We start from the raw sequence: 16,626 nt of genomic DNA, 5'->3' as shown, positions 1-16,626 counted from the left end.
TCAGATATATAAAAGTAGAAAGAACACATCATCAGCAGTCTTGCAAAATAAAAAAAAGTTTAAAAAAGTCCTTTTAAGCAGAAGGAAAACGATATCAGGCAGAAATATGGATATACACAAAGAAATGAAGAAACCACAAATGTAATCACGTAAGTAAATATATGATTTACTCTTTAAAAAAAAAGTGACTTCTAAAACAAAAATAATAAAAATCCATGTGGACTTAATTACATATATATAAAGTAAAATGTATGACAAAATAATACAAAGGCCAAAGTGGAAGTATACTATTATAAGGTTCTTATATTACATATAAAGTGGTATAACATCACCTAAGTGTAGACTGTGATTAGTTAAAGATGTATACTGTAAACCCTAAAGCAACCATTAAAATATCTAAACAAAGATATGTAGTTAATAACTAATCAAAGGAGCGGCAGCTGGATGGCTCAGTTGGTTAGAGCACGAGCTCTGAACAACAGGGTTGCTGGTTCAATTCCCACATGGGCCAGTGAGCTGCGCCCTCCACAACTAGACTGAAGACAACAAGCTGCTGCTGAGATGCTGGAGGGGAGGCCAGATGGCTCAGCTGGTTAGAGCATAAGCTCTCAACAACAAGGTTGCCGGTTCAATTCACCCATGGGATGGGGGCTGTGCCTCCTGCAACTAAAGATTGAAAATGGCGACTGGACTTGGAGCTGAGCTGCGCCCTCCACAACTAGATTGAAGGACAATGACTTGGAACTGATGGGCCCTGGAGAAACACGCTATTCCCCAATACAATTTATAAAACAAAATAAATAACTAATCAAAGGAGAGAGAATGAAATCATAAAAAAATATTCAAATCACACAAAAGAAGTCAGAAAACAGGAAAGCAAAATAAAGCACAGGATAAATAGAAAATAAACAGCTGGTTGATAGACTTCAAACTAACCATATCAATAATTACATTAAATGTAAATATTCTAAATACCTCTGATTAAAAGACAAAGGTTACCATATTGGAAAAATAAAAGCAAGATCCAACTAGACACTGTGTACAAGAAATGCACATTAACATAAAGACAAAAGCAATTATGGAAAAAGATATACCATACTAACACAAATCCAAAGAAAGCTAAAGTAACTTTATTAATATGAGACAAAGGAGATTTTAGAGCAAAGAACAAAGTGTCCAATTCATCAAGAGGACAGAACAATCTTAAACTTCTATTCATCTTAACAACCACACTGCCAAATACAGGAAGCAAAAACTGATAGAACTGCAAGGAGAAAGACAATTCACAAGAATATTCACATATTCCAATACAGCTGTCTCGATATATTAAATACAAGTAGAACAAATAGACAGAAAGATCAGTAAATATATAAAATTTTGCACAAGATCCTCAGGTGCATTATAATGCACAGTAAAGTTTGAGAAGCACCGCTCTACATTACTTATAATGGTAGACAGTTTATATTTAGATCACCTTCTGGCAATTTTTTCTTTTTGCTTCTTACTGGTACCATCACAACTGGCTTCCAGGCTAACAAGGAATTAGAGGAAAAGGTATTTTCAGGAAAGTTAATTATAAAAAATAAATCACAGAATTTAGAAATGGTAGGGTTGAAAGACTCTGCACGTATTCATTTTATAGACCAGGGAATAACACCAGCCCCACCATTCAGGTTTATACTCCTTGATACTTAAGGTACTCATCTGTGAGACTATGCTAAGAACTATTTTCAGGTAATGTGTAGACATGCCTCGCATATAGCCTAACACAGAATGCAAGCTCAATAGACGTGAGTTCCTTTGCTACCAGCATTGAGTCAGTGTGAACACTCCTGGTGCAGAGATTAGCTTTCCAGCACATCTGTTTGAATAACCCCAGTAAGGATGGGAAAGTCAATAACTTCAACAACAAAGTATGTTGGTATCTCCAGTTTGATCACTGAAAATCCTGAGACACCATTCAACTCAGCCAATTCTTTCCTTCTAACCTTCAATGAAGAGCTTTACTTCACTTATGGTAGTAATTTATATTCTTCTAATAACTGTTGCCTTACATGTCATAATGGATTAACAGAAAGAAAGAAATTGGACAGTTTTACAACAATGTTTTAAATTGTGATATATCATAAATAACCATAACTATTTTAAGATTTTTAAAAATCTCATTGGAAAATCTCTATCACTTGTTACTGACTCGGTCAAATCAAGAGTGGGGAAAACGGACTAGGGGTCAGAAGACATGCTTTTCAGGCCTGTTTCCTTTATAATCTTGCACAGAAAATTTTTCTTTGGAGCCTTGTAAGCCTTAATTTCCTCATCTATAAAAGAAAGATAAAACAAGCCCTGTTAATTCTATAAAGTGCACAAAGAATTTAAATGAGATGCATGGGAAATCACAAAACATACTTAAATATAAGTATGAATGATTACAGTCTTGGTTCCTCCTATTAAAATAGAAAATTAAGAGGGGGAACCTTCAATATGAATTCAACATGAAGCCACTATTTTTCTCCTTTTTAGATTTGTGCACTCAACATTGTGTAAGCAACCATGAGTTTGTAAAATTCAAAATTTTCCCAAATTACTACTGAAAAGATTTCTCTGAAAGTATTAAAGAAGTGTAGTAACAAGAGATAGTCTCAGTAACTTATCCAAAGCTACATCAGAATGGCCTAGAAGTTAAGAAATTTGGCTAAACACTGGCCCAAAATTTCCCTAAACACCCTGCTAGAAACTTAAGAAAACAATGGCAACATTATACCTCAATAAAGCTGTTTAAAAGAAAGGAAAGAAGGAAGGAAAAATAGAAAGGAAGGAAGGAAGAAAGGAAGGGGAGAGAGAGAGAGAAAAAGAGAGAGAGAGAGAGAGAGAGAGAGAGAGAGAGAGAGAGAGAGAGAGAGAGAGAGAAAAGGAAGGAAACAGTGGTGGTGGACTTTGGAGGACACACACATTAGAGCAAACAAAACTGTGTTTTCACTGAATTGGACACAGATCTGGGATAATCAATGTCTTTAGCAAAAAAGCAGTTAAATACTTAAATCCTGTCCTCTAAGTCCATGTGGACTTAAGAAAACTCCAACCCAATTTGATAGTTTTGTTCTTAAAATTCTATTACATTAGCATCAAGCTGCACTTCTGGAATCCCCTATTACACATGTGAACCTCACTGTGATAGCAATGCCATTTATTTATCCGTTTAGTGCACTGGAAAGTGAACGTGACCTTAGAATTGGAAGATCTAGATTTGAACCTCAATCCTATCACCCACTAGATATACATACATGATTTTGCCCAGTCATTTTACCTCCATAAGCCTCAAAACTGCTTATCTATGAAATGAGAATAATATTAATACTACTGACTTCACGTGGTAGGTTGTGATTAAATGACATTACAAATATGAAAATGCCGAGCAGAGGGCCCTGCAAATAAATGTGCTCAAAAAATGTTTACAAACTTGCATAAGCATCTCCTAAACTTAAATGATGATTTTTCATGATGAGTCATTTTCATAGTACTTTAACTGAAACTTCCAGTATTCACTGCTAGGAAGGCATTACTCTTAGAAAGGGCTGTTTGTCCTATCCAACGATGAATGAGACTTCAGGTAGTGATAATGATAATAACAGGAAAAGCATCTTGAAATAGAAAAATTCTCTCACACTATGAAATCTTTTCATCTTTTAAATTGTTTCCACTCTCCTATCTATCCTGAAACTAAAAAAATATTCAATCTGTAGGCAATCGCATATTTACTACACTTGGTGATGACAGCTAATTTGGTAAGCCTAAATACAATAGAGGCAATTCTTTCACAGCTTATTAACTCTCCCCAGTTGTCCATAGAATCAAAAACAATGGAAAGCTATTTGGAAACCATAAGATGAAACAGAAAAGCCATTCTGGGGTAACTATCAGCAATCCATGTGAGTTTGGCAACCAGAGAGGATAAAAAACTTGGAGAAGAAATAGGTTTGGGTGATGATTATGCAAACACAGCACTTCACTTTTTAAAGCCAACTTCTAGCTGAAATGGGAAGTGCTGGCAAAGAAAATGTATATTGGAAACCATGGTTCCAGGGTTGTGGGGCAAACGAAACATGAGTGGGTTTATAAATGTTAGTAGTTCTACAACCAGATGGAGGATATTACTATTTGAACCTAGAAGCAGTATCTGTGCTCAAAATGAAAGTGAGTTTTCTACAAGTTTGCAGTTTCTTCTAAGTTTTTTTTTTTTTTTTTTTTTGAAGCCTAGGCATTAGAGATGGAACTAATTTGTTCATGGAAAAAAATAAAGAGCTTTCACTGCCTGCTGTAACTAACTTGTGTTTTCTTCCAACACTGTGAGAACCAAGTACAGGAAAAACTACCACTCAATGAAAGCTTTTAGTTTTTTGAAAAAGTGATGAGGAAGTCTTTTTGAAAACACACAGATGTTGGGTTTACATAAATAATCAACCAAAACATTTTTCTGCCATATAATTTTGTTGTCAAGCATGTAATGTTTTTCTTTTTCCTGGAAACTCAATGTCAGAAGTATATAATGATTGTTTTTCAACAGATAATTGGGCAATTCTGAGGTCAAAATTATATGTATATATATTATATATATATTGATATATATACATATACATACATATATATATATATATATATATATATATATATATATATATATATATATATCCTACTTAAAAATCTTATACCAAATTCATTTTTAGAACTAGGATGGAAATGGTCTAACCTTACTTGAAGTGAGCTCTCTCTAATCTTGAGCTCCTGGCCTATCAAATTTTCTAGGAATGTAGCTTCTTCGCCTTATTCTTAGCAATTTTGGACTTGAAATTCAATGGACTAAAAAATGCAGTCTATAAATATATATATATATATATATATATATATATATATATATATATATATATGTTTACTTCCAAATTTTCCACCATAAAATGTCCTGATTATGACACACAGGGACACAGGTCCTTCTACTTGCACCGCTATCACGGGGTACCTCTAACAAGACATATAGACACAGCCCTAACAGAGCACCTGCTTCACAAAGTTTCTTCCTGAGCCCCTGAGTGATTCATCCTGAAGGCCATCCATTTATCCTCACTGGCTCCCTCAGGAAGAAGGTTAGATTGTGCTTCACTTTCAAGCCTCTCCTTTCCTTCAAAGGTGGTAGGTTTCCTCCTACCTGTCTGGCTGGTATTCTTACAATCACACCTGGGTTTTATCAGAAATACAGACTTGCAATCCTTAAAAGGCAGAAAAGGGGAGATAAGAGAAGGTTGCCTACACTGTGCTGGATGTGAAGACGAGATTTAGAGCCCGTACAATGCACATGGATCTGCTTCTGCTTGATGATGAAGTTACTCTTTCCTTCAGCAGGCCTGAAGTAAAACCACCTTCCTCACTCAAACACAGCTGAGAACAGCAAGGCAGAACCAGAGGCTGTTGGCTATGATGTTCAGTCACAAGAAAAGCGACCGAGAGCTGTGGGGTACAGTCCCTCCTGGGTGACAATGAGCCTGGCAGCCAGTTTCTGCAAAGCTTGGCAAAGGGAAAAGATAAGTCTCTTTAGAAACACGGTTGGCAAAACACTGACTATAAAGAATCCTATGAGAAAATGTGTAATTACAGACTCAGAGTCACTATTTAGACTAGACCCCCAAGGTATAGTTGACCCTGAACAAAATGGGTTTGAACTGCATGAGTCCACTCATACATGATTTTTTTCAATAAATATACAGTCGGCCCTTTGTATCCCACGGTTTCACGTTCACGGATTCAACAAACTGCGGTTGGAAAAACAGTATTTTCAATTCACGGCTGGGAATGTGGGTATGTGGAGGGCAGAGTGTACGCATTGTTCTATGCCACTTTATGTAAGGGACTTAAGCATCCAAGGAGTTTGGTATCTGCAGGGGTCTTGGAACCAATCCCTTGTGGGTACAGAAGAACAACTAGGGAGTGAAGTTATCCGTGGGTTTGACTACACAGCACCCCAAGCCTGCATTGTTCAAGGGTCAACTGTATTTCCTTTACGTGACAGTGGACACAGTCTAGATTCCCACTGGACACAAAATGGCGCTCCAGCTTCCTTCTTCCTTCATTACATACAGTGATGGAGATGGACAGAGCAGGAAAGGGAAACCGAGGAAGATGCTGATTCATCCTCTCATTGACCGCACAAGGTTCATGACTTCGCATCTGAACTCAGACGAGACTCTACAACTGATTACCTTACCTCACTTGAGGTACTTAACCTATCAAGGCTTCTGCTTCTACGATTGGGCTGATTGAAAGAGGCACAGCAGGCCAAGCCCTGGACACGGGGCCGGCGTACGTTACAGTCACTCCCGGACGCTGCTCTCAGCAGCAGCACCCTGCCCCCATCACCTCCCGTGTCTCCATCAGTCCCGGTCCTAGGCTTCTGTGGTGACACGTCTCCCAGTCGTAAGCTCCGTGTGACAGGATTAACTCTATATTCTCAACACTAAGCAAGCACACAAACGCACATGCACACCATGCCGTTAAAACAATGTTTGCTGAACACATGAGTGAATGAACAGTCTGTGTGATTACTGTCTCGTCTTGTTCCTATATAATTTCAACTTTAAAAAACCTTTCTCCCAACGTTGTTATAGACGGACAATTGGACTAGGTTAACTGAACTTTTTGACCACATCAAGATCCTGCAGAAACACCAAGTAAAGAATGTTGCTGAAACAAAGATTCCTTGGTTTGGAGGAGTTCCGGTCTATATTAACATGAGCTCCTATCTCAGGGCTCTATACAGACATCTAGTAGCGCAAGACAACTGGGCTCTCTGCTCAGCTGGGCGTTCTGGGACGTTCAAGAACTACACTCCGTTTTGGCACAGGTAAGCAACCTTTCACTTTTTTCAGAACTTAAAATAAAACATAAAAAAGGAAAGCACGATGAAATTAAGTAGTTTAAGTAGATGAAATTAAGTAAATTAAGGAGTCAGCACCAAAAAAAATCATTCAGAAAAAGAGCAATTTCCATGCAGTGATGAAGTACCAGGTGGGAGGGCGCGGGAGCTCATGGCAAACACGGCCTCACCAGCCACAGATGCCATCCCTGTAGCTCTGGCTAACAGCCACCCCTGCTCCATTTCTGACCCCTCCATTCCTGCTCCTTCCTGGTCATAGCTTTGGAAAGAAAAATAAAGATTCCTAAATTAATGATCTCATCAGACCTGCCCTCCAATAGATCTTCATGGACGTAAGATCCCTGCTAGGAAATACCCCAGATGAACCCCTGGAGCAAAGGCCCCAGCAAAAAGTTAATACAACCAACCGTTCATGACCTATACATAAGCCAACCTGGCCACAAAGCACAAGCTGCTTTCCAAGATCTTTCAGAAATACAACTTTAAAAAAAAAAAAAGGAAGCAAACATTAATTCTGCTCTGTGTATGTACAATTTCCATTTGCAATGGGAAGGTTATCCAAAAACAAACTCATGTTTCAGTTACTTTCCGGGTACTGCCATGTGAAAGGAGAGCCAAAGTAAATTCCAAATCCTTTTCCCCAAAGTTCAGGCCCTTCAAATGCCCTGACCCAACCAGTTTCAAAACTGGTGTTTCCAAGCTTCAATTTCAAAGAACCATTTTTTAAAAGCAAAGTTTCCTCTAAACAAAAACTGTGATAAAGTATTAGTGTCATTATTATACCCAATGCAGGTGACAGCCAAACAGGACTGGCTCGGGACCAAGGCAGAAAAAGACTGCAAATTGTTGAAAAGAATAAATAAGAAAGAAAGAATCTATGTCCTAAGAAGCGCTGTCAAAAAGGGGGAGGAAGGATTGTATATGTGAAAGTTGCTAAGAGAATAAATCTTAAATATTCTTATCACAAGAAAAAAGATTTTTGTAACTATGTATGGTGATGGGTGTTAACTAGATTTATTGTGGTGATCATTTAGTAATATATACAAAGAGCATTTCATGTTGTATGCCTGGAACTAACAATGTTCTATGCCAATTACACCTCTATAAAAGAATTAAGAGGGTTAAAATAGTGCAGTGGCGGGGGGCGGGGGGGTGCGAGGGGGAGGAAGGAAGAGAGAAAAAAAGGGCAGGGCAGCCCTGGATAGAAACAAGGACATCTGCTGGAAACCCAGGGAAAGGGAAAGTATAGACAAAAAGAGTCAGTGTGTACAAAGGAGGAGCCCAAATGGGGCAGCCTGATCAGCCAGAGAAAAAGCTGACAGAAGTAATCAGAAAGGACAGCAACGGGGAAAACCTACTGCGTGTCAAAGAGTGAGCTGTGGGGAAAGCAATTAAACACCAATGACAGATGGAGATAAGGGCATCTGAGGCAAAGTGTCTGCAAGACATTTGAAACCGAGGACTGCCAGGAGGTAGCTGGGCGAGCAGCAACAGACCAAGAGCAGGAGGGGCAGTGTGTCAGACAGAAAACAAAGGGTCCTAGAATGAGGAGAAAGCTGCCCAAGTTAGGGGGCAGGAAGGCGGGCTTTTCGGGTGTGTGTGTGTAAAGGGCTGTGGGTGCACGAGAAACACTAGAGAAGCTCTGAGCCCAGGAGGGCCCTCCGTGCTGCATCCCCAAAGCTCATCACCTTCTTCCTCCTACAGGTAGATGGCTGCTCTTTCTAACCTCTCAGGAGCACAATGCTAAAGGGACAATACGGTCACCATTACCAAAGGATGCTGGCTCATGTCCAACAGTCCCCCTCGTGGGAGAGTCAAGATTGGCTAACTCTGACCATCCATCTATACCTGACCTCCATCAAGACTTGGGTAGCACTCCAAACCCTTAATCAGGAACAAACACTTTGATGCAATAGATGTGAGGTCATCTTCTAAAAGGTGCTGGGCTGGTTGAGGAAGGATAACAGGTCCCACAGCCATTGTTGGGCCTCTATGTGTGTGTGTGTGTGGGGGGTGACAGGAAGGAGGGATCCATGTGTTAGAAAGCTGACAGCTGCACATGAGAGCCAAGACTTAAAAACATAACCTGATCAGTGAACAAGTAAACTGTGCAGAGAAGTTTAATAAGGAAGAGAGTTCTCACAAGGAAGGAAGCCAGTGAAAAGCCCAGTGAGGACCACTGTAGCTGGGCACATACAACGAAGCCTCAGGAAGGAGGTGATTCACCCTCAAGCTTCCAAGACTCAGCCTGTGAAATTGTTGAATTTGGAGTCAGGAGATTTTCATTCTAATCCTAGCCCAGGGAAGGCTCTCAATTGCCCAGCCTCAGTTTCCTCTTCTGCAAAACAGAGCACCCGGGCCATCAGCCCTGAGAGCCCTACCGAGTTCTTGAGACTCTCAAACGAAAATATCAGTATAACCAACTGAAAGCTGAAACATTGTGAAAATGTAATATTACTGTGCAAAAGGCATGAAGTAGAAGATGCATTAATGTATAAATGGAGCCCAGAAGGGATGAAAGGGTTTAAAATTGTGGGTCTAACTCAGCAACTGTGAGTTCTAAGTAGCTAGGGGGATCCGAAGCAACAACAGTTTCCAGTACAAGAGCCCCTAAGAATTCGCTGAGATTCAGAGTCAGAGGATTTTAGACATGTCCAAGTGATTATGGTTTATTTTACAACCTCTTCTAGAACAAAGGGACTGAAGCTGACTGAATCCCAATAAAAGGTTGTGATTTATGCTGTAACTTCTAGAGGGCATGTATTCATCTCCACTCACACTAAGTAGGAGGGCAAAATGTGTTCAAGTGCTGGGCAGGAGTCGGGGAACAGGGAGGCTGAGGTAGAGACAGGGTCTCCATAAAACATAAGGCTTTCTCTTATTAGTACCTGTATTCAAATTCAATAAACCATATAGTGCCTCTTGTACCTTCCTGTACCCAGACTCTCCTCGATTTTTATTGGCATGTCAACTTGGTACTCTGGCTTTATTTGAGCTGACATGATTACAACACCAACATGATTACAAAAAAACAAAAAGGTGCCTGAAGAGGTACTTTCACAAAAGATGCTGCCTCTCGGACAGCCCTCACATGGTATTCATTTATGTCTGTTGTTTCTAAAATGTGAGTCCATCTGGGCCCAAGCCCTTACTCATCATTATAGGGTCTTCAGGCCTGCCGCACTGTAAACACTCAACAGGAGGTTTGCTGAATTAAACCGAGAGCCAAATCACCTTGGGTAAGTGAAAACTTGGAAACTTTCGCTTTCTCACCGATAAGATAAGGAGGTGTGGGCAAAGTACCTCCCAGCTCTCACAAATGCAAAATAACCTAATCTTCTGAAAACAAAAAAGCACAGTCTGGACACACATTGTAACTTTTGTATATCTCATGCAATAGAAAAATGTATATAATTAAACCGATTCATATGGCAATTTTTAAAAAAACACTTAATTTCAATATCAGACACATTCCTTTGTTAGGGAATGAAATACAAAAGCTGCCTAGGTTTTAAGTATGGAAAAACTATACACCCTGCCTATCCTCAAAAAATGTACTCGGAAAAAAAAATGTTAATTCTGACATTTCCTATTAAACCCTCTTCCCTGGCAGACTGTATCTAGAATAACATTGACACAACAGAAACAAATAAGACTATTCACAATGGCTACAGTTTAACAAAGGCGTCTAGATTTTTACCTTCCTTGGTTACTGCACAAAAGCAGCAAATGTAAGTACAGTTGCCCCAGCAGCTGGCAAATTCTCTCCCATATGCGAAGAAGTTGTGGAACAGCTGGGGAATGCAAGATGCTTTTGAGCAAGCTGCTATGTGATCCAAAATAAGGTTGTCTGTTAGTCTTCCCTACAATGGAAGGGACAGCCCAGCACAGGTCTGGCGCATGCCCTGCAGCTGCTTCTTTCTTCCCAGTCGGGAGTGCAACAAGTGGCTACAAATGGGAGAGATGCACAAAAGCAGGAACCTGGCTCCTAACCCTTTGCATGCATGCTGTCACTTGGCTACACGTACAGCTTATTTTTCAGTGCAAGGAGAAAGCTGCATTTCATATCCGAAGATAAAACCTATATAAGCCTTTAAACAGCAATCATTCCCTGTATTCCAGTGCTACATATGTACTTCTTGGTGACAACTTTCACAATTGGGTGGTGTTCAAGGACATTATAAGATTTCCAGTGCTTTAGCCCCTTATTGCTTAAAAGAGAAATGCAAAAAACAAAATCAAGAATGACAAAGTAGCAGTGGAAGAGGTGTTTCAAAAACAGCTTGATATATAAGAAACTATTTCTCCACTTGTATTTGCTACATGAAAAAGCTTTTTTGTAACATGTCAAATATCTATACTGGTTGTTCACTAGTTCTTCAGCTTAACTGAACATAACTGTGTGTCTTTGTATCATCTTCCAAAAGTTAGTTTAGCAATTTTCAGATAATACATAGTTTACCACATTTGAGCAAATGTTTTTGAAATCTTATCTCAAATGCTACTCTTTCGTCTATCAATTTGGTGGCTCACTTTTAAGCAGACTCCAGAAAATACTCTATTTTCCAAGGGAATAGTCCCTCTTGCCAAGATTGATCCAGCACAATTTTTACAGAAGCAGGTATTTTTCATTAATGTTATAAATGGCTAGTGAATGAGCAAAAAGACTACTTGCTTCCTTTTTTCCAGTTTGTTTGGTTTTGCGTTTTGTTTTCTTAAGTCCTGCCTGTCACCTTGGCAGGCCGTGTATTGGCTTCGAATGTAAAGGAAAGAGAGGAATGGAGGGCTGGCCACAAAATGACACAGTGGTAAAACTCAGAGGAAAGCCCTCCAGTTCAGGAGTCCCTTGTAAATTCCTTAGGCAACTAGACAAAGTTTTCCATCACTGCCAGCCACCACCTCCCCCTGACACACACACACACACACACACACACACACACACACACCAACACCAGTTGATGACAAGAAAGAAGAATCACTGACTGTACTACATTGCGCATTAACTAAGAGGAACAGGGAGTTCGAGATAACTGCCAACATTTTACCTTTTTTGGCTGAGGGACGGGAGGAAAAGGATTCTGTTCTTAAACACCATAGTTATTAGTTAACATGTGTTGAGCAGCTATAATACATTGTGGTAGGCTCTGTGCTACTAAGTACCTTATATGGAGTATTGACTTTAACCCTCAAACCTGGAGGTGTTATGTTATCCGTGTCTTAGAAGAGGAAAGTGAAGCTCAGAGAGGCTGAGCAACTTGCCCAACATGACAAAGCTATAAATGGTGCAGGTGGCATTTGTAGCTGGCCATTCTGACTTCAGAGGCTTGTCTTTAATCATCATGCCTCGCTGTCTCCATGACTGGCACTGCACTAGGACGTTCTGAGTCACTGGCTGTCATTCCAGTCTTTCAAACAACATCTTTAAGGCAGTCCATCTTAAGCACATGCAGGACAATAACAATGTTCCATATTATAACCTTGATTTGAGCTCAACAATGCATAAAAGTGTGTGGATGTTCTCTTAGGTGCCTAACAGGAATTTTACAATTTTAACTTTCCGAGGCAGACTTCATTTAATTTTAAGCACATATTCAGCAGGTGACAAAGTCACATAGCTTAAACAGGGTAGGAACTACAGCTCCTTGCTTCAGGGGAGAGAAAAGAGCTCCATGCTTATAGAGTTCCTGCCCCCAGGCCTACCTACCAATGGAGAAACCACATAAAGCAAAGGACAGCTATTTCTGACTCTCTTTGGAGTTGTCAGATAATTCTCAGGGTTTATGGTTGTCCTCATACACCCTAAGCTTTGAACTAAGATTGGTGTAGTTGGGTGTTGTCTCTAAGAAAAGCGAGCAATATGCAGAAAGTCAATCTACCCTGATCGCCTAATGTGATCAAACCAACACTGGGGTTACAGCATACACCCTGATTCTTCAATCAGCAATTCATTAAAAGAAAAAAGAAAAAAAAAACTTCAGTAACAGCCTTTGCAAAGAGACTGGGATAAGCAAACAGTACTCTGGAGGACAGACTCTGGGACCTGTAAACCTCTTTAAGCCTCAGTTTCCTCATCTGTAACATACAAAGAACCGCTATGGAGGAGCGGTGAGGTTTAAAACACAAAGGTGAAAATCCTACCCCAGTGTGTCTGTAAGTTGCGCTCTATTAGGCTCTTCAGAAAAACCAGTTCCTGCACTTTCCCTACTACAGAAGAGAGTGGCGGCAGATAAGAATACAAGTGAATTCTATCCATTGATTACTGAGGGATAGGGTTTCACACCTGAGCAGAGGGCCCTGGGTTTCCCTTCAGTAGCACTTCCTCCTCTGCGCCTAGCTCAGGGGAACGTCTGGCGCTGGGTGGAGATGCTGCCACTGCCATTTCAGTGACAGTACTTGTGTATGTGCTGCGGTTTGTATAAAGTTACCCGGGAAAACAAGGAGCTCTCTTAATTTCCCCTGCTGTCCTCTCCCCTTCTGGGGAACCTCCAATGGCGATGAACTGTCAGACTTCACCAGCGCTGTGATGCCTGCGCCAGAAGCGCTTAACCCCGCACCTGACCCAGATTGTGGCCTGGCCTGGAGCCTCAGGGCCGTTACCTCGCAGTAATGCAATTACCGCCTTCTGGAGCTCTGCTCAGGGTGCCGGGGGCTGCTGGCGGTCACGGGGCACTACACCCCGCCCTGCCCAGAGCCCACACGCGTCCAGAATCTGCGGGGAGAGGCGTGGACGGCTGGCCCGCTGGGCGAGGGGCGCGGGGAGTTCAAAGCCGCGCGGGCCCCGCGGGAGGGGCGACCCTGGGACCCAGAGCAGCGGCGCGGGGGCCACCGCAGCCCTCTCCACGAGCCCGGAAAAGAAACAGGCGGTGTCGCAGTTCCGAATACACGCGTGCCCCTCCCCGGGCCGCTCTCGTCCCCGCCCCTGCTCCTCGCGTAACGGGCCGTGGGCTAACTTCCCGAAACTTGGCAGAGGGAAATCCTGACCCCGCAGGCACCTCGGGGCGGCGCGCGCCCGGGCGAGCAAGGGACGGAAGTGGGTGGGAGCAGTGGCCGCGCAGAGCCTTTGTTACCGATCAGGGACCCCGCGGGCCGCCAGAAGCCCCCCGTCGCCGGGTCCCGGGAAGCGGCCGACCCCTCCCTGCCTGCCGCCCTCGGCGGGACCGCCCAGAGCCAGAGTAAAACTGACCCCACCTCCGGTCCCAAAGAAGGAAGCGCAGCCTCGCGTCTCGGTGTCGCCGGCCTTAGCCCTCCGCTGTGTTCCCTGCCCCTTGACCACCGCGCGGAGGGACGTTCCTCACCTTCCCGAGCTTTCCCCAGACCTCGGGGCGGGGGCAGAACCGTCGCTTCCCGCCTACAGCAGCTCACCAGCCCTAACGTGTCCACAGCACCGCCGCCCCTCCCCACCTCCTTCCTCAGCGCGAGGATCGGTCCCCGTCTCCGGGTGATTCACCGTGCTCCTTACCTGGAGTCTCGCACAAGTCCCCTCCCTGGGCCGGCCCGCGCCGCGATCAGGCGCTGGCGCCCTCTGCCGGGCCACCAGGCGGGAGCACCCTGGGGACACAGCGAGGAGCAGGGCCGAGGGTCGGGAACCGGGAGCCCAGCCGAGCGCAGGAATCCCCGCGCCTCCCACCGCGGGCCACCCCTTCCCCCAAATAGGGGTCAGAGCGCTGGGACCCTCCTGGGACGTTATGCCCCGGCCGGGGCCAGACCCCGGGCAAAGAGGGCCAGAGCGGTGCCCGCGCCCGGGGCACCCACACGCGCCGTGAGTTGCCCCGCTGGTGGGCCCGCTGGTCCAGACCTGCCTCCAGGATGTGTCCCGAGGAAACCGGGATGACTTTAAATCACACGTAGGTCCTGATTTAAAATACTGCAAAGGCCGTTGTGCTGTGTGCAAACAAAGTTTGTGTCCTGTATCTCAGGAGCCCTCTTCTCTCTCAATGAAAGGCACCGAGGGAAGGGCGGTAGCCGGGCACGTTCCCCTCCGCTCCCCCCACCCCCTCGGGCCCTAGGACTGGAAAGGGGCTTGGATCGAGGTCCAGGTGCAGCGCAGCGCCTGGACCTCTCGGGTCCCCGTCGAGCCGAAGGTCTGGCTTGGGGCTGTAGAGCTCGCTTTTTCTCCGGAGTAAACACACTACCATCAGCGTAGCCGTCCGCCCGCCCCCAGGTTCTAAGCGAAACTTTGGAGAGAACCAGATGGGGGAGAGGTGGAGGAGAAAACCTACGCGTCGTGTCCCTGACCGCAGCCACACTCTCACCCCCACTTCGCGACACCACTCACCCACTCCGCGCGCGTCTGCGGAGCCGAGGCCACGCGAGCCGCCCTCGCTCACCTGCCAGGCGGGCCGCGCGCACAAAGTTCCCCGAGGCGGGCGAGGGGGTGGCGACGCCGCGGTGCCGGGCCGGGGGCACACAGCGGCTCGGGCCCTCGGCGGTGACACAGTCCCCGCACTAGCCGACTCTCCCCCAGGGGCCCTGGAGAGTCTGCCCGGCCTCAGCTGCCGCAGCTGCGGAGGAGAGCAAGTTGCAAGGCGGATCCGGGCGGACCCGGTGCCGACTCCCCAGCCTGCGGGAGCACGAGTCTCCGCTCGGCGGACAGAGCCGGGTATTAATTGTAGGGCCCCCGGGTGTCGGCCGCCGGGCGCTCTGAGTGGCTCGGACCGCCAGCCAGACCCGCGGGGCCGGCACCACCCACCTCTCGGCGCGCCCCCGCGCGCACGCGCCGGGCGGCTCCGGCTCGGGCTCCGGGCCTCGGGCTCCCGGCCTCGGGCTCCCGGCCTCGGGCTCCCGGCTCCCCCGCCGAAGCTCGCCGCTGCCTACGGGCTGGAGGGTGCCGCTCGCCGCACAGACCCTGAGCCGCCGCGCTGCGTTTCCAGCCGCTGGTTCTGGAGCTAACACCTTCCAGCGGGTGCGAACTTTGCAGTCGTTCGCGCTCTGGACCAGTTGTCAAGGAGATCACTCACAACCGTGAAAAAGTCACGGCACCCTCCCAACTGCCGGCCGTGACGGGGCACCGTGACCCGGTCTCAGCGGTTCTCATACACGACACTTAAGCTAATCAGAATCTCCTCGATTTGTTAAAACACAGCTTGCTGCCTACTCCCCGCCCATCCCCCTTTTCTGATTCTTCAACAAGTCTTCAAGGAGCCAAGAATTTGCCTTTCTGACAAGTTCCTAGGTGATGCGGAGACAGTTGTGAAAATTCAACGAGTTAAGTTTTGTGAAGTACTTGGTAATCTGCTAAACAGTAGATCAATTTAGACATGTTAAATCCACTTGTTCACATTTAATTTCCTTCCAACACCTACTTCTTTTCCTCTCAAGTATGCACCAAGCTTATGTATACAAGCCCCCATCAGACAAATGAAAGGTGAGTGTATTAGTCTGCTAAGGCCACCATAAACAAAGTTCCACAGACTGGGTCGACTAAACAACAGAAATTTACTTTCTCCCAATTCTGGAGGCTGGAAGTCCAAGATCAAGGTGTCAGCAGGGTTAATTTTTCCTGAAGCCTCTCTCTCTGGCTTGTAGTTGGTCACCTTCTCCCTGTGTCTTCACATGGTATTCCTTGTGTGTGTGTGTGTGTGTGTGTGTGTGTGTGTGTGTGTGTCTTTGTCCTAATTTCTTATAAAAACACCAGTCATGCTGGATTAGGGCCCACCCATAAGACCTCATTTTAATTGAATTACCTCTTTGAAGACCCAATCTCCACA

General features: G+C 44.7%; 1 protein-coding gene across 7 annotated transcripts in view; it reads right to left on the bottom strand.

Moving 5' to 3' along the window:
- Positions 1 to 15,630, bottom strand: part of SVIL (supervillin) — a 225,532-nt gene extending 209,902 nt beyond the window's left edge. For 2 of the 7 annotated variants that reach the window (XM_081054511.1, XM_081054518.1), the window contains exon 1: positions 15,247 to 15,616. The gene's annotated coding sequence lies outside the window, so the exon portion shown is untranslated. Of the gene's footprint in view, positions 1 to 14,214; positions 14,389 to 15,246 lie in introns of those variants that run through there. The other 5 variants (XM_081054516.1, XM_081054515.1, XM_081054517.1 and 2 more) reach the window with 4 other exon arrangements.
- Positions 15,631 to 16,626: the final 996 nt, after the last annotated feature.

The sequence above is a fragment of the Rhinolophus hipposideros genome (genome assembly GCF_964194185.1).
Source record: "Rhinolophus hipposideros genome assembly, chromosome: 1".
NCBI classification, from domain to species: Eukaryota; Metazoa; Chordata; class Mammalia; order Chiroptera; family Rhinolophidae; genus Rhinolophus; species Rhinolophus hipposideros.
Note: the sequence above shows the minus strand (reverse complement) of the source record. Positions and strands in the feature narration are given on the sequence as shown.